This window comes from Erithacus rubecula (assembly GCF_903797595.1).
Source record: "Erithacus rubecula genome assembly, chromosome: 34".
Taxonomy (NCBI): Eukaryota; Metazoa; Chordata; class Aves; order Passeriformes; family Muscicapidae; genus Erithacus; species Erithacus rubecula.
This window is the reverse complement of record NC_136684.1, coordinates 167,666-186,223: the sequence shown is the minus strand read 5'-3', so window position 1 is coordinate 186,223 and position 18,558 is coordinate 167,666.

Sequence of the window (18,558 nt, the reverse complement as noted above, 5' to 3'; positions counted from 1 at the left end):
TCTGGGGGGTTTGTAAGTACGCGCGACTGAAGGGCTGTTGATAAATAGCAGGGAACGTCCTGCATATAACAAAGTCCCTGGGTAGGTAAGGCTTGCAAGCAGCAGGCCAGAGGAGTTCCCGGCAGAGGGATATGAGCACCGGAGGGGCCTCTACATTCCCTTGGCCTCCACGGGTCGAGAAGGGAGGAGGGGGCCGGTGAAGGAATTCGCTGACTGATAGAGCAGCTGCGGAATGACCCTAGAACGCAGGTCGAGTGGATTCCTGCTCCCGTGTTATCGGAGCTAAGGTGGTGTGTGTGTTGGAGTCCGGACATTGTGAGCAAGGTGAGTGTGTGAGTGAGTGAGACGTGCCCAGGAGGGGAGTAAGTGTGGGGTATTTGCTTCAGAGAGGCAGAATTGTTGTGTAGGGTGCGGTGTGATGCGAGCAGGACCGTGGCTGTGCTGAAAACATAATGATTGTTAGTAGAAAGTATGAATAATAAGTGTGCTGTGTTCGTACAAGTGTGGGCGTGCTGCATTGGTGCATTGTGTGCTTTGTTTGTGTACTGAGAAGGGTGAAAAGGGGTCCCCTTTCCAATGGTTTGGGCGTGATGCTTGGGAATTTGTGAACCTAATAGACAGCCAGATAGAGAGAGGAAACAAATAGGCTGATCTAGCAGTTGATATTGTGTGTGGGAAGGGGATTGGAAGGAAATTCTGAAGTCTAGTAAGGAAAAGTTTAGGTGTAAGATAAGCAGGGGACAAAAAGAGAAGATAATGGAATCTACACAAAGCACAGAAGTCCCTAAAGCCAGCCCATTAGGATGTGTTGTTGGAAAGAGGTTGCAGGAACTGGCGGCACTGAAAATAAATCCACCCTAATTAAATATTGCAGCCAGTGGTGGCTATTTTATAGACTAGACCACGGAGTAAGGTGGCCACCCACCATGACTTTAGATTATGATACCCTGCTGCAACTTACGTTGTTTTTAAGAAGAGAGGGCAAATGGAGTGAGGTCTCCTACTGTGACATGTTTTTCTCTCTCCGAAACCACCCTGAATGGCAGAGAGACTGTGGGATTAAGGCACCCTCTGACCCTCTAGTTTTGGCCCTTGAGAAGGAAAGGAAAGCAAATAAAGGGAAACTTGAAAGGTGTTGTTCAGCATGTGATATAGGTGAGAGGTGTACCAGATTAGACAAAATGCACAATTTGGATATGCAGGAACAGAGTTTGAGTGACCTATTCAAATCTCCTCGAACTCAGAGACAGAAAGATGATGATTCAGAAGGAATACTTACTCCAGCCCATTCTTCTCCCAGAAGCCCTGTGTCTTCTAGGACGAGAAATAAGGTGTTATAAGCCTCTTTGAGAGAGGCTGTGGGACCGGAAGGAGACAGAGTCCTAGTAAAAGTACCCTTTTCCACTATTGATATAGAAGCATGGGAAAAAGTAGCTAAAAACTACCATAGTGACCTAATAACTACAGCAAAGCGTTTGCAGTATATTATCAAGCAGCATAATTCAGATTAGTCTGATATACAATTATTGCTGGATGCATTAACTGAAACAGAAAAGGAATTAATCCTAAAAACAGCAAGAGATCTAGCAGAGGATTATTATAAGGCCCAGCAATTGGACGTAAAGGACTATTTTCCCCTCCAGAGTCCACAGTGGGATCCAAACAGGACAGCAGAAATGCGGAAGTTAGAAAGCTACCAAGAACAGATAGCAAAAGGGATGGAATGAGCAATACCTAAAACTATAAATTGGTCAGCATTATATGCTGTCAAACAGGGTCTCTCTGAAACACCATCTGAATTTTTGGATCGATTAGGGGATGCAATGCATTGCAATACATCCCTAGACCCTGGAGCAGAAGTGGAAATTCAACAACTAGTGAGTTTATTTTTGAGTCAATCTATGGGGGATATTAGGCGTAAGCTTCAAAAAATAAAAGGGCCCGAGGGAAGAAATTTAGAGAATATACTAGATGAAGCGTGGAGAGTATTTAGCAATAGAGAAGAGGGATATAAGCAGAATGTGAGGAATTTGATGGCAGTAGTGAGAAAAGAGAGAGGAGGACAAAGTCATGGGCAGGGTCGACGAGAGGGACAGGGGGGCCCACCTCGATTGGGTAAAGATCAGTGTGCATTTTGTGATCGCACATGTAAAAGGAAACTGAAGAGGACTGGGAGATGTACCCCCAGCAGATCCCCTGGTTATAACAATGGAGCTGGGGGAGGAGGGAAAGGGGGTAGAGTTTTAAATTGATACAGGAGTGGCATATTCAGTATTGAATAAGGCCTTAGTACCTGTGGGAAAAGATTATGTTACAGTACAAGGAGCCACTGGCCAGTCTAAAAAGGCTTTTTTTTGTAAACCTCTAAAATATAAATTTTGGAAACAATGGGGCACTCATAAGTTTTTATACGTGCCAAATTCCCCAAAGGTGCTCCTGGGAAGAGACTTATTGGAACAACTACAAGCGACCATTGTGTTTAAGGATGGGGAGATTACTTTGGAGGTAAACGACCAACAATATATAGAAATGTTGAGCTTAATATTGACAATCACTAAAATTAAAGAAGAAATTAGAGAAGAAATAATTAGTCAGGTGTTTCCCGGAGTATGGGCTTCCAATGTGCCAGGGAGAGCGAAAAATGCACCTCCTATAATAACTAAACTCAAAGAAGGGAAACAACTAGTCAGGATCAAGCAGTATCCTTTGGGAAAAGAAGACAGAGAAGGAATTAGGCCAGTGATTGAGAACTTCTTACAACTAGGATTAGTAAAAGAATGCAAATCTAAGTTTAATACTCCTATTTTACCTGTTCAGAAACCTGATGGGTCATACTGGGTGGTGCAAGACTTGAGGGCTGTTAATAAAATAACTAAAGATCTTTATCCAGTAGTGGCAAACCCACTTTATTAACATGCTTAACACCAGAGTTTACTTGGTTTACTGTTTTAGACCTGAAAGATGCCTTCTTTTGCCTCCCTCTCCATGAAGCCAGTCAGAAAATTTTTGCATTTGAATGGGAAAATCCTAAAACTAGATGGAGAACTCAACTCACATGGAAAGCACTCCCCCAAGGGTTTAAAAATTCTCCTAATTTGTTTGGTGAGCAGCTTGCCAAGGACTTAGAGGCCTGGGATGCCCCCTCAGAAGAAGGAAAGCTGTTGCAGTACATAGACGACCTTCTAATAGCCACTAAGATGGAAGAAGCATGTGTGGCCTGGACAGTGAATCTCTTAAACTTTTTGGGACTCCAGGGGTATAGAGTATCAAAGAAAAAGGCTCAGGTGGTGAAGCAGAAGGTTATCTACCTGGGGTACGAAGTTAGTGCTGGACAACGGACCCTAGGGCAGGATCGTAAAGAAACAATATGCCAAACTCCACAACCCCAGACAATAAAGGAACTGCGAACCTTTTTAGGGATGACAGGATGGTGTAGGTTGTGGATCTACAACTATGGGTTGCTTGTTAAACCTCTGTACAAGCTCATGGCAGATGGCAGCAGAGATCTCAAGTGGACTAAAGAGGCCACTCAAGTCTTTTGTTGATTAAAGGATGCTCTTATGTCAGCCCCAGCCCTAGGACTTCCTGATATAAGTAAACCATTCATGAGAAACAGGGGATTGCCCTGGGAATACTAGCACAGAACTTAGGGCCATACTGAAGGGCAGTTGCTTACTTCTCTAAGCAGCTGGATGCAACGGCCAAAGGATGGCCAGGGTGCCTCAGAGCGGTAGCAGCAGTTGTGATGAATATTCAAGAGGCACGCAAATTCACCCTGGGCCAGAGAATGACTGTATTAGTGTCTCACACAGTATCTGCAGTATTAGAGGTAAAAGGGGGGCACTGGCTTTCCCCACAAAGGTTCTTGAAATACCAAGCTATTATGGTGGAACAAGATGATGTGGAAATAGTGGTGGCTAATATTGTCAACCCAGCTTCTTTTCTCAGTGGAAATCAAGGAGAACCAGTACACCACGATTGTCTGGAGACTATCGAAGCCACCTACTCCAGCCGACCAGACTTGAAGGATACCCCTTTTGACGATGCAGAAACCTGGTTTACTGATGGAAGTAGCTATGTCATCAGTGGGAAGCGATATGCTGGGTATGCAGTTACCACCAGTAAAAAGGTACTGGAATCTGGATCTTTGCCAATAGATACCTCTGCACAGAAGGCTGAGATAATTGCCCTGATTCGTGCCTTGGAAATGGCAAAAGGGAAGAAAATAAATATATATACAGACTCGAGATATGCATTTGGGGTTGTGCACACACATGGAGCTATCTGGAAAGAGAGAGGACTGTTAAATTCACAAGGAAAAAACATAAAGCATGCACAAGAAATAATGCGATTATTGGAAGCAGTCCAGATGCCTGAGAAGGTAGCAATTATGCACATTAGAGCACACCAGAAGGTGAGCTCAGAATTGGAAGAAGGAAATGAGCTAGCGGACAGAGAGGCAAAAGAGGCAGCAAAGGGTGAGATAACAATTGAGGGAATCTTGATTCCAGACGGACAGCTATCCCTTGAAGGTAAGCCAATATACAATAAAAAAAGATAAGGAATTAACTGAGGATCAGAAAGGAACATATAATGAGGAAGGATGGGCTGTCACTACAGAAGGGAGAGTGGTTATGGTCCCTAGTTAAAAAGGAACATCAGAAAACACACTGGGGAGCAGACGCTCTATATACCCATCAAATTGAAAAGATTACTGCCAGAAATTTATATACTATTGTTACCCAAGTTACTCGGCAGTGTGACCTTTGCCTCCAGACTAATCCTAAGAATATCCCTAAACCAAAACTTGGTCGAATTGGAAGAGGTCAGGGGCCTGGGCAGCAGTGGCATTGATTTTTCAGAACTTCCAAGAAAAGGGGGGTATAGATATTTACTAGTAATGACAGATACCTTTTCAGGGTGGTCAGAAGCTTTCCCAACTAGAACTGCCAAAGCCCAGGAGGTAACTAGAGTGTTGTTACAAGAAATAATACCACACTTTGGAGTTACAGCCACTATATCCTCAGATAAAGGACCACACTTCATTTCAAAAATAGTTCAACAAATTAGTCGTCACTTGAGCATAAATTGGGAACTTCACACCCCATATCATCCTGAGTCAAGTGGCCAAGTAGAGAAAATTAATCATTTAATCAAACAGCAAATTGTGAGGTTAGGACAAGAAGTTAATTTGCCCTGGTCCCAATCACTCCCATTGGCATTGATGAGAATTTGAACTAAGCCAAGGACTAAAGAAATGTCAAGTGCCTTTGAAATGCTTTACAGGAGGCCATATGGAGTGCAAAGGGGAACTTCTACCCAAGTTGGAGAGGAGACACTGGCCACCTATATGGTGGCTTTGAGCAAACAGCTCAGAAAAATTGAAAAACATGTGGCTGGAACTCGGGGCAAAGGTCTGGATGGACCAGTGCACAATATACAGCCTGGAGATTATGTATATGTTAAGTCTTTTACAGAAAAAACCCTCGAACCACAGTGGGAAGGACCATTCCAGGTGCTACTTACCACCTTCACTGCAATTAAGATCAAGGAACAGAGCGCTTGGATCCACCATTCTCTGGTGAAGAAATCTCCAGAAGCCCCTTGGAAAGTAATATCTGGTGATAACGGACTAAAGCTCAAGTTTACACAAACAAAATGAGCATATTACAGTTAGGGATGTTCGGTGATTCAGACGTAGAAATTTAATTGTTTTGTTTGTAAAGATAACTATATTCCAAGAATTGGAAAGTACCTTTAGCCAGAGCAATGTTGAATGGCCTTGGTCCCAGGCTTTTGTTCGGTACACCGGATATATGGGGAAGGTACAAAATTTGAACTTGTCAACTGTAGTCATGCATGGAAACCAGGTATACGAAAAGCAAGAATGGCAGAAACAAAAGTTGTGGTCACTTCAGGGGACTATAAGGGACACCATCAGAATAGGATGTCGAATGATTAATGGAACTACCCATAAGAAACCAACTCAAATCAGAGTCTCATCTCCCCCTGCAAACAAACATGATGAGATTTGTAACCGACACAGTGAACCACAGTGTTGGTATCATTTTACATTAGATCGGACTGTTGAGGTGGTATGCCTTTGGGCTCATAAAGATCTTGGGCTCACATTTAAATTTAAAATAAATGCCATAACTGAACCTGTTCAGATTCAGACTCCGAGTATGCCACTTGAACTTAAACTGATGATTTATGAGGTAGGCCCACATATAGTGAGAAATACAGGTCAACAGCAATTATTATTCAATCCAGAATGGTCTCTCAAGTGTGTCGAATTGCTAATACAAACCAATATTTCAGAGATTCAACCAGCCTGTTCCTCCTTCCTAAAACCATCCCTAGAGGGGTGGGCAACGTGGTTACAGAAGCAAGTACACCTCAGGATGAGAAGAGATTTAACAGGAATGTTGGGAACAGGACTAGGAATTTTGAATGGAATTGACTCTGAAATACTAGTAAATAAGCTAGCAACTGCAACAAGTGATTTGACAAAACTGAGCCAACCCCTACAATCATCTTTATTGGCATTAGGAAATAGTGGCAGGTTCAAAGGTGTTACCGAACTGGGAAAAGGCTGAGGACCAGGACCATAAACTGATAATAGACGCACTTAGCACTGTCCAAGATAATGTGTCTTTAGCTTTCAGTTGTATACAAGCGCAGTTATGGATCCAATCCACAGCTGCCTTGGCTATAAGAGAAGGGAGTGAAGGCACTTTTCCGATTGAGGTCTAAAAAGTTGTTTGGGATAATGCTAATGATTTTGAAAGAAAATTTCAATCCTCGTGGACTCTAGTAAATTTCACCTATAATCCCGTTGCTAATATGGCCACTACCTTTGTGCTTACCATACGTAATGCCACAGTTTATGCTATTCACCCCATCATTGCATTGGGACTCAACCATGAGGGGACGGTGTTGTATCCCTCAGAGCATAGGGCGTGGGCTCGGACAGTAAATGGGAAATGGCAAACTGTGAATGTAGAATCCTGTGTTACTCGAGAACAAGGGTTTATCTGTGAAAGCAATACAATTGATGCTCAAGACGTATGCCTTGACACCGAGCAGGGTGTATGCCACTTTGAAATTCATCCAGATACTGATCAAAAGACTATGCTTATATATACTGGTCGAGGATGTGTATGTTTAAGAACCACTTGTGTTTTTGTAAACATAGACAATGAGAATGTAACCTTGCCTGTTAAGAATAACTCTAACTTCTGTATTTGTAATTTCGTTAGAATTGTGGGATGTGATTTTTCATATTCGTCACCAGTTACATCCCACCAGCTGATAAGGTCTAACTACACGACATACCACGAACTGTCACCTATGCCCACTGGAATGAACCTCACATTGGTAAAGCAACTGGTAAAACATCAAGATTTAGCAAAAATTTTGGAAGAAATCAAAGAGAGTGGGCAAAAGACTTTAGTCACTCTTCATCATGATGTCCAAGAAATAAATAGAGTCTTACAAAGGGTTAAGCAGGATACAAGCCACAGTTGGTAGGATGCCCTTTTTGGGTGGTCCCCAACTGCAACTGGAATTTTGAATACATTATGTCATCCAGTAATTGTGTTATTGGTTTTAGTTAGTCTAAGCTTACTGCTGTCTTTTGTACTACTTATTTGGAATTGGAAGATGCTACAACGGATGGCAATACTAACTTAATTGTCCAGAGCACATGGTAAGGCATTAAGAGATACATATCGTAAGAATGGAGAAAAAGAAATCTTGTATTAAGTAAAAGAATTTACTAATTTTCTAGAAAAGGGGGGACTGAAACAGGGGATTTAAGGGTTAAATAGAATGAAGAGTAAAACATATGTTGTCAATTACTTAAGGAATGCACATAGGAGACCCCTGATGTATAGATCCTGCTGGGCTTGCAAAAATGAAGGGGGTCCCTCTTTGTAAAAGTGCAGAGTCTGCAAAATATCACAATCAAGAGACTACAGCGCATGCGTAGAAAGACAAGGTGAAAAGTTCAACAGCGAGGAAGACTGCTGTTCTTCATCATTTCGAGCCCACCAACTCATCTAGAGACCACCAACCCAGTAAACTATGCAGCCGCAATGAATATGCAGCTGATTTCCATACGGAGCGGGGAACAGGCAATGCAGATAATCAATATGTATAGGCGATTTAGATGAACTTCCTAGATAAATAGAAGAGTAGAAATCATGTAAGGTACACAGGATTTGGGAAGATGCTCTCCCCCTGCGTCCAGCGCTGAATAAAATACGTACCTACTCCACAACTTTATAGGTTGTGAAGTTTATTTCCGTGCTTCAGTACAAGCATGTCTCCCACCTCCTCCACCACCAGCGAGTGCACATGGGGGAACGGCCCTACAAATACTTGGAATGTGGAAAGAGCTTCATCACTAAGTCCAAGCTGACCTCCCACCAGCAGGTGCACACGGGGGAATGGCCCTACAGCTGTGGGGAATGTGGGAAGAGCTTCAGAGACAGCTTTGGCCTCCTTAGCCATCGGCACGTGCACACTGGGGAACGGCCCTACAAATGCTTGGAATGTGGGAAGAGCTTCATTGATAGGTCCAATCTCACCTCCCACCAGAAGATCCACACTGGGGAATGGCCCTATGAGTGTTGCGAGTGTGGGAAAAAGGCTCGGAGCAGTTTGGATCTCCTCAAGCACCAGCACACACACATGGAGACCCCGTGGCTGTACGAGCTCCTGGTTCCTTAGAAACCTGGAGATCCCTGTGATGCCACAATGGACACCTGTGACCTCACTGTTCTTTGGTTGCCTAGAGAGACCTCTGGGATGTCATCATGGAGCCCCTGTCACTGCTGGGGACCTCATAGCACTTTAGAGCCCCAGAGCCACCCTGGAATTCACCAGGAACCCCTGTGAGTGCCTCTGACAGATCACTGCCCCAGCAGCTTTCTTCTGGTAAGAGTAACTCCCTGGAGGGCCTGAAAGCAGGAGGTTTCTTCAGATCATAACTGAGCAGATAGCAGTTGGTGTTGGGGTCTGTTCCCCATGATAGAGAAAGATCTGAGGGCAGAGAAACAGTTCCTGCAGGGATGGCTCCCAGCAGCAGCCACACGGGTGGAGAGCTGTGTGAAACTCCAATGAAATGTCATGGGAGAGAGAACTTGGAAAGCTCCTGTGATCCCCAGCAATGCAGACACTTCCCCTGAGCCAGACCCCCTGGTCTCCTCTCCCAGCCAGCAGAGCCTCTGCCCCCAGGGTTTGGTGTCCAGGACAGGAACTTCCTGTACAGTGAGATCTGTGGCACAGCAGGGACACTTCTCTCCTGATGCATGGTCATTTCCCTCTGCCCAGCACAGCACCTGAGAGTGGCTGCCCTAGGATTTTGCTCTCTGGGAGGAGCAGGGCTGTGCTGGCTGAGAAGGCTTTCCTGAGTGCCCAGCTGCCTCTGCTCTCCTTGCTTACCTCTGCACGAGAGCCACAGAGGTTTGATGTGTTTTTCCATCTGGTTGTGCTGCAGTTCTTCTTGCCCTCAGGGCCCCTGGCAATAAGGGGTTGTGTCTTGGTTTGGAGGACAGGTGTTTGCTAAGAAAGACAGGAGCTTCTCTTTGAAATGGAGAATGTGAACCTTCTCCCTCTGAATTATTATAGTTTTTTATATTAAGCAGCTTTTAGGCAAAGATATGGGAATTAGGAGTAACAGTTCTTTTTTTTTTTTTTTTTTTTTTTTTTTTTGTAGGAAGATTAAAATAGAAATACAGTATTGCAAAGAACAACTCTGAAACACTCACAGAGTCAGAATACAACCTGACACCCTGTCAGTCAGGGTGTTGGTAGCAGTCTGATTAAATGGTGGCTGCAGCCCTCCTGGAGTGACAGGTGTGGTTCAGTTGAAACAGTGCTTTTGCAGAAGGCTGCAGGGTTTTTTGAAAGTTTAGTGATGATGTGGAAAGGTTTGTCTTTCCTCTGGAATCCTCTGGCTACCTTGGTCTTCAAAATTGAAGTTTTTTATCTAGGTAGGTAATTCTAGGCTCTTCTTCTTGGCTGGAGCATTTCCCAATGGGATGATGTAATTTTATCAGTTATACAGTGGGACTTAATGGCCTGTCAGCAGATGGTATCTTCCTGGAGGGAGGATGGGTTGTGGAAAACATAACACTTGGCTTTAAAGATGGCCCATCAGCAGATAATATGTCTCTCTCAGATAAGGATCACCACCCAGCTTCACCAGATGGTGATAGAATGCACATTTCTGGTCACATCATGTGTTGCAAGCCAATACAGGGTGGTATGGCACAAGGGGTGGGGCTGTGGAGGGCCTGCTCCGACACATTGAGTGACCTGGGAACCAGGGGTTTTCCTAAGGGCAAATGATGCTCATAACCCCTGGTCCCACGCAGAGAGGCCTGTCTATTGTTCAGGGGGTTTAAATCCCCTGGAGAGGGAGAGCAGGATTTGGGGAAGGTGCTGTTGCTGCTGAGCATGATCAGGAGAAGGAAAAGAAGCTGCAGGCAGAGGGGCTGCTCACTGCCAAGTCTGATTGTGTGGGGAGGCTTCAGGCAGAGCTTGGTGATGGAGATGAGAGAGAGGCAATCTTAGAGGGAGAATGACAGCGTGTAGTCTATAGCCCTAAACCAAAGTGAACCCAGAGTTGATGGTCAGGGTGGGCACACACTGCTACCAAACAGTGCCCTACACGGTGACTGAGATACCCAAGTGATTTCAAGAGCAGTTACATGAAGAGGTGGAGATCCTGTAAGTATTCCCACCCTGAATGTGGAGGCTGTGTCTGCATTAAGCCAAGCACAAGCCATAGGTGAAAGTCCACAAAGATCTTTTACGTAGTGGTTTAGTTATTTACCAAGCCCAGTTCCATCCAATCAAACAAAGCCATGTCTCTGCCTGCGTGCTACAGGACTGGGCCAGGAGAGAAGGAATTAAATTTATCTTTCACCAAACAAGCCAGTTAAGCTTAAGCACTGCACATGGTGACTGGTTTTCATGGATTTATCCACTGCTGGAGCAGTGACTTGAATATATTTGGGCAGTTCTTTGTGGGTAGCTGCCAATGCCCATGATAAACAGCATTGTGTCCACATGAATGAAACAGTGTGAAAAATCTATTTACTGTAACAAGCTGCACATCTTAACCAGGTTAATTCTCTACATCCAATAATCAACAAAGAAGTGCTGATATTTTCACAAGGCCTCTCTTGATCATTTTTGGAAGAGTTTTGGGAATCTGGAGATGTCCAACCTGACTGGATGCTGGCTAATTTTTCCAAAAGGTCAAGAGGGTGACCCTGGACACTACAGGCCTGTCAGTGTCACTTCAATGCCTGCTAAAATGATGGAGAAGGTTATTCAGTGAGGCACTGAAGAACAGCTGGAGGTCAATGCAGTCATTGGTCACAGGCAATGTGGCTTCAGGAGAGGGAAAGTCCTGCTCAATTCTGCTTGCCTTTTACAACAGTGTAACCCATGGAGTTGATGGAGACAGCTGATGTCATCTTTTTTAATTCAAGTAAAGCTTTAGATGCTGTCTCTGCCACGATCCCTCTGGAGAAAGTGTTCCAGCCCCCAGCTGGATAAACATGCCAGTTTATCCATGCCAGTTTATGCTGTGCCGGCCCCAACAGCGGCACCCCCAAAACTCTGCCGGCTCGGCAAAACTCTGTGCTCGGCCCTTGGCCCCGAGCACAGAGCTCTGCCCGGGGGCTCCCGGGGAAAGGCGGCGGCGCTCAGCAGCGGCCCTAGCCCGCCCAGCCCGCCGCAATTGCCCCGCACCGTGACAAAATCCTGCCCCAGAGGAGCCGCTCGCAGCGCCCGCCTGCGGCTCCTCCGAGCCCCAAAGATCCCGGCAGCTGCCCATGCTCACCGCCCGCTGCGGGTGCCGCAACCAGCCACAGGATTCACTGCATGCAATCTCTGCTATCTCTGCCTACATGGGCAAAACAAGCTGCTGCTGACAATGGCAGAGAATCCGAGCTCAGACTGAACGGTTCCCACCTGAAATTCTGCATTCAGTTCTGACACACCATTAAGAAATCCAAGAGCAAAACAGACAGCTGATTACAGAATCCTGCAAAATCACATCCGAGAACATTTTGGTATAAAATCACAAATGTGAACAGAAGGTAAGAAATCCAACAAGGTTAGAAAACAAGCTATGAGCACTGGGATTAGAAGAGCTCAAGCAATGCATTGGATTGGAATGAGCCCTCTCTTTCTGACATGTGAGCAATGCCATCCAATTTCCCAAACCAAGGAAATGGGGAGCTCTGGCAATAGTGACTTCAGACACAGCAGTGACACACAACAGGGCAGGGCAAGCAGCAGACAAAATTCTAAGTTCCACTTACAAATAAAAAGTTTTGTTTTGCGTTCTGCTATAGCCACAATTAATATAGAGTAAAAAAGATTAAAACTACCTGCAATAATTATAATACTAGCAACACAAAAACTGTAATATTATTAGTCATAATAGATATAATAGAAATAATAAGAATTAATAATGGCAATAAAAACCCCTCCACACGTATACTAGGTTTGCATGGCCAGGCTTTGGTACATAGGGAGCTCCAGGAGCACCTTCTGTGAGAGGCTGCTGGAAGCAGCTGCTCCTCTACGTCCTGCAGAGTCAGCACCAGCCAGCTCCAGGAGGGACCAGGCTCTGTCAAAGGCTGGGCCAGTTAGAAGTGGTGGTAACACCTTTGGGATAACAGATTGACAAACAGAAAATCGGTTATTGTGTAGCTGTAACTGTGGCCAGGGAAGGGCATGATGAGAACATGAGAGAGGAACAAGTGTGAACACAGGCAGGGCAGGGCAGGGGCAGGAGCTGCTCCAGGGGCTGGAGCTGATTGCCCTGACATTCCATGGTGCAGCCCGTGCTGAGACAGCCGGGCCCCTGCAGCCCATGGAGGGCACAGAGTGCAGAGATGCACCTGCAGCGCCTGGAGGAGCCCGTGCCAGAGCAGGGGGATGCCTGAGCGGAGGCTGGGACCCCATGAGAAACCTGTGCTGGAGCAGGGACCTGGCAGGGACCTGCAAACCCGTGCAGAGAGGAGCCCACGCTGGAGCAGGGTCCTGGCAGGACTTGTGAGCCCATGCAAGTGTGACCCACGCTGCAGCAGTTTGTGAAGAACTGCTGCCCGTGAGATGTCACCCGTTGCCCATGAGATTGTCACCTTGGACAAGTTCATGGAGAAGCGTCTCTGGGAGGGACCCCTTGGTGCAGCAGGGAAATGACTCCTCCCCCCGAGCAGCAGGAGAAACAACACATGAACTGAGCAGAACCCCCATTCCCTGTATCCCTGCACTTACTGGGGCAGGAGGTAGAGCTGGGAAGGAGGGAGGAATGGGCAGAAGGTGTTTTTTAAGCTTTATTTTACTACTCACTATCCTGTTCTGATTAGAAGATCAAAATATTCAATTAATATCTCTAATTATGAACCTGTCTTTCCCATGATGGCATTTGCTGAGTAATCAGTCCCAGTCCCTATCACAACCTATGAAACCTTCATTCTGTTTTCTCTCTCCTGTCCATCTCTGGAGGGGAGTGAGACAGCAGCTCTGATCAGTGATTGAAATACAGCCAGGGTCAATTGACAACACTTCCTTTCTCTCATCCTTCCTTTCTTTCCAGAGGTCACAGTGCAGAGGCTGAGTGGAGCTTTGATGGGGGGAGTGAAGGTGTTGGGGAGCAGCAGGGACAGTAGCCCCATGGATTTGGGACAGGCATGAGAGGGGGCCCAGGCAGCTGACAGGGGGCAGCAGGACAATTACCCTGACAAGGTCAGGTGCACAGGGCAGATGTTGTGCAATCTGGCAAACCTGGGGCCATCCAAATGCATCTTTACTGTGACAATTAATGCTGATAACAACCCAGAGACAGTGGGTTCTGTCACCAACAAGCTCAGAAATTATGAGAGTGTGATCAATGGTCCGATGCAGGCTCATGTCTCTGCTGTGGTTAAAGAGCTCAAAGAGGAGTTTAAGGAAGAGATGAGGGAGATAAGGGAAGAGGTGAGGAAGATCAGTGCAGCATCAGTGTGAGGCACAGGCCCCAAAGTCAGAGCCCAACATCCCCCAGCTAGGGAGAGAGGGTACACGCCACTAGCTGACCTGGGGTTCTTTTTGCACAACCGTGGGGAAATCATGAAAAGGCAAAATAAGAAACCCACTTCTGTGCTGGCAGCATGGGTGCATCAACTCAGGGAGGGAAGCACAAAGAGAGGGAGTTCCACTAAAGTGAAGGCAGCCTCAACCTCCCATGACCAAGCTGCCAGGTTTTGCAGAAAGGAAGATGACCTGTGGGATCCTCTTAAAACAACCTCTAGTATGTATGCCCAGGAAGGAAATGATAACCAGGGTTAGAGGGGCCCTGCCTCTAGCCAGGGAGAGGCACAGGACAGCTAGGTCTTTTGGATGGAGCAAATCCAATGGCCTGGTACATCAGAGCCTTTAGTTGATCCTGGTGCACAGTGTACCCTAATGCCACTGGGACATGTGGGGGCAGAACCTGTTTCCATTGCTGGAATGACGGGGGGCGGATCACAGGAATTGACTCTGCTGGAGGCTGAAATGAGCCTGACTGGGAAGGGGTGGCAGAAACATCCCAGTGTGACTGGCCCAGAGGCTCCATGAATTCTGGGCATATTCTTCCTCTGGAATGGCTGTTACAAAGACCCACAGGGACTCAGGTGGGCTTTTGGAACAGCTGCTGTAGAGGCAGGGGGCATTGAGAAATTAAACACCTTGCCTGGACTATCAGAAAACCCATCTACAGTAGGTTCCTGAAGGTGAAAGTGCAACAAGCACCAACTGCCACCTCAACAGCACACAGCCAGCAGTATCAGATGAATCAAGATGCCATTATCCTCACCCATAAAATTTTGGCTAGAAAGTCAAAGGGTGCTCAGTAAAACCCACTCACCCTTCAACAGCCCCAGTTTGCCTGTGCACAAGTCTGACAGACAATAGAAATTGACTGTAGGCTATTGTGCCTTGAATGAAGTGACTCCACTGTGGGAGCTAAGACAGAGTACTGTGGATTAAATTACCACAAGCACCTTGGTAACCAAGATGCCTTGGCAAGAGCAAACAGACCTTTGAAGTCTCCATGAAGATTGGATCAAGACTGGTGACAGGAAAGAAGAATGAATCAAATAGAAATGTTGAAAAATGTGTAAGGTTGTCTGTGTGATGTTTAACCCAACCAATGTGGTAAAAAATTACCAGCTTTCCTAAAAATGGTATATAAGCACATGTAGCTGAGAGTAAATTTGGATTCTGATCCCCAGTCAGTAGACCCCCTCTCTCTCCCAGTCGTTGACTCTCCAGTGCTGAGCGCTGCCATGCCGGACACGCTGGATCTCCAGGAGGAGCTGGAGCCCAAGGCAGCAAAGTGGCACCATTGACATTGCCAATGCATTTTTCTCCATTCCTTTGGCAGCAGAGTGCAGGCCTCAGTTTGCTTTCACCTTGGGGGACGTGCAGTACACCAGGAACCGACTGCCCCAGGGATGGAAACACAGCCCCACCATCTGCCACGGGCTGATCCAGGCTGCACTGGAAAAGGGTAAAGCTCCAAAACATCTGCAATACATCAAAAACATCATTGTGTGGGGCAACACAAGGCAATAAAAGTATTTGAGAAAGGAGAGAGGATCATCCAGATTCTGCTGGAAGGAGGTTTTGCCATCGAGAAAAGACAAGGGACCTGCCAGAGAGATCCAGTTCCTGGGAGTCAAGTGGCAAGATGGACAGAGCCAGATCCCCACTGAAATGATCAATGAGATCATCACAGTGTCTCCACCAACCAGCAAGAAGGAAACACAAGCTTTCCTAGGAGTCAAAAGTTTTTAGAGAATGCATTCCTGAGTGCAGCCACATTGTGAACCCTCTCTACCTGCTCACCCTAAGAAGAACAATTCCAGCTGTGGCCCTGAACAGCAATAAAACTTCACCCAGACCAAGCAGAAAATCGCTCATGCAGTGCCCTTGGCCCAGTGAGGACGGGACCAGAGGTGAGGAACGTGCTTTAGTCTGCAGCCAAGAACAATGGCTTGTCCTGGAGCCTTTAGCAGAAGGTGCCTGGGGAGACTCCAGGCCGAGCACTAGAATTTGAGAGTCAAAGTTACAGAAAGTCTGAAGCAAACTACACTCACAAAAAAAACCAAAAACCCAACAACATCTTATCCGCCTCTAATAAAAAAGTTCAAGCCACCTCAGAAGAAATTATCACAAAAGCACAACTTCTCCTGGCACCCTGACTCCCGGTGCTGGGGTGGATGTTTAAAGAAAAGGCTCCTCTACCCACCACACCACCCACACCACATGGAGCCCATGGATTGCTCTCATCATACAGCACAGCCAGATTAGAAACACAAATCACCCTGAAATTTTAAACACAGTTCAAACCGGCCACAAGATAAAAACTTTAGTCTCACTAACAAAAAGGAGCAGAAACAAGTAACCCAGGCTAAAAAGCTCCACCATACAACCAACTACCAGCACAAGAAACACACTGTGCTCTTGTCACTGACAGTTTCTGTCTCATGGTTGAGATGAACCAGAAGTGGAAAGTGGCTGCAGGGAGCCCCACACGATGAGTCACACAAGCTACTGAAGGAGAAGGTGAATCAAGTGCACTTGCTGAACTCAAAGCCATTCAGCTGGCCCTGGACACTGCTGAAAGAGAGAACTGGCCAAAGCTCTACCCTTATACTGAATCATAAATAGTAACCAATGCTCTGTGGAGTTAGCTAGAAAGGTAAAAAAAGGCCAGCTAGCAACATAAAGGAAAACCAATTGAGGCTGCTGATGAGTGCAAAAACAAACTCTCTGTAAAAGTCCATCATGTAGACGGCCACATCCCCAAAAGTCAGGCTAATAAAGAGCACTAAAACAAGGAGCAAGGAGAACAAGCTGCAAAAATAGAGATATCACAAAGAAATTTAAATCAGCAACATAAGGGAGAGTTGTTTCTAGATCAATAGGCCCATACTGCCTCAAGCCATCAAGGCAAAAATAATACTTATAAGTAGGCACAAAACTGAAAAGCAGATTTAACTATAAATTGCATTTCTCAAGTTATCCATAACTGGAAGACGTGCTAAAATCAAGCAAGCCAAGCTGATAAAGCCTCTCTAATATGGGGGGCAGTATTCCAAATATAAGTATAAAGAAGCCGAGCAAATGAACTACATCACACTGCCTCAAACCCCCCAAGGCAAGTGCTACGTGAGCACAATTGTAGAAGCCACCACTAGATCATTAGAAACCCACCCTGTACCTCACACTACTACTCAAAACAGCATCTGAAGCCCAAAAAAGCAAGTCCTATAAAGACACAGCACCCCTGAGAGAATCATCAGACAACAGGACCCATTTCAAGAACAGCCTTAGAAACACCTCAGCCAAAAACCAGGATAATGAATAAATATATCATATCCCTTATCACACACCAGCTGCCAGGAAAGTTGAACTGTACAACAGACTACTTAAAATTACCCTAAAGGCACTTGGCAGGGAAACATCCAAAAACTGAGAAATGAATTTAACAAAAGCCACCTAAAGAGTCAACACCTGAGAGTCCATCACTCAAGCAAGTCCTGCCCAGTCTGAAGCCTTGCACACAGTGCATGGGGATAAAGTCCCTGTAGTACACATAAAAGGTATTTTAAGACTGTTTAGATTAGGCCCACCTCAGGCAAAGGCAAACCAATCCATACAATTGTTTTTGCTCAAAAACCTAGTTACACTTAGGAGGTAATGCAGAAAGATAAAGAAACCCATTGAGGACCACAGAAAAACCTAATCTTAAGTGAGAACTGTGTGTAATTTCACTGTGAATAAAAATATATAGCAGAGTTGAAAGAAGGTATTAATTAAGGTGGGATGCAGATAGTAATACAATAAGGAGTAGATAATGTCTTAAGTTGCAATGCAAGATGCAAGCAGAAGTATGCATTCTATCACCATCTGCTGAAACCAGGTAGAGCAGGGCTCCTTATCTCTTCCATAACTTATCCCTCAGAACTCCTCCCCACAAGGAGTTATACCTTATGGCAGATGCCCCACCCAAGGAGAAAAGCCAAGTATTTCCTACCTAAATAAAGTCTGAAATTTGAAACATCAGAGCAAGCTTTCCCACTAAATTCCCAGAAGAAGACCAGGCCTATCGTCATCACCACTAGATGTTAAAAAATAACTACACCCTTCCCCAAAATCATTGCTTCAACAAAATCACATCTGTCCCTCCAAGAAAACTATAGGTACCATTATTCAGACTGTAACCAACACCCTCAGCAACAGGGTTACAGGCTGCATTCTGACCTTGGCAGTGTTTTGGTCTTGATATTACTATAGTTTTATTTTCATTTTCCCAGCGAAAAACTGCTATTCTAAATCCAATACGTTTGCCAGAGAGCTCCTTAATTGCCAAATCATATTAATTCAGAGGGAGGGAGTTTACATTTTCCGTTTCAAGAGAAGCTCCAGAGCTCCTCAGCAGACACCTGTCTGTCAAACCAAGACAGCGCCCTGCTGCAGCTCCATCTCCATGGC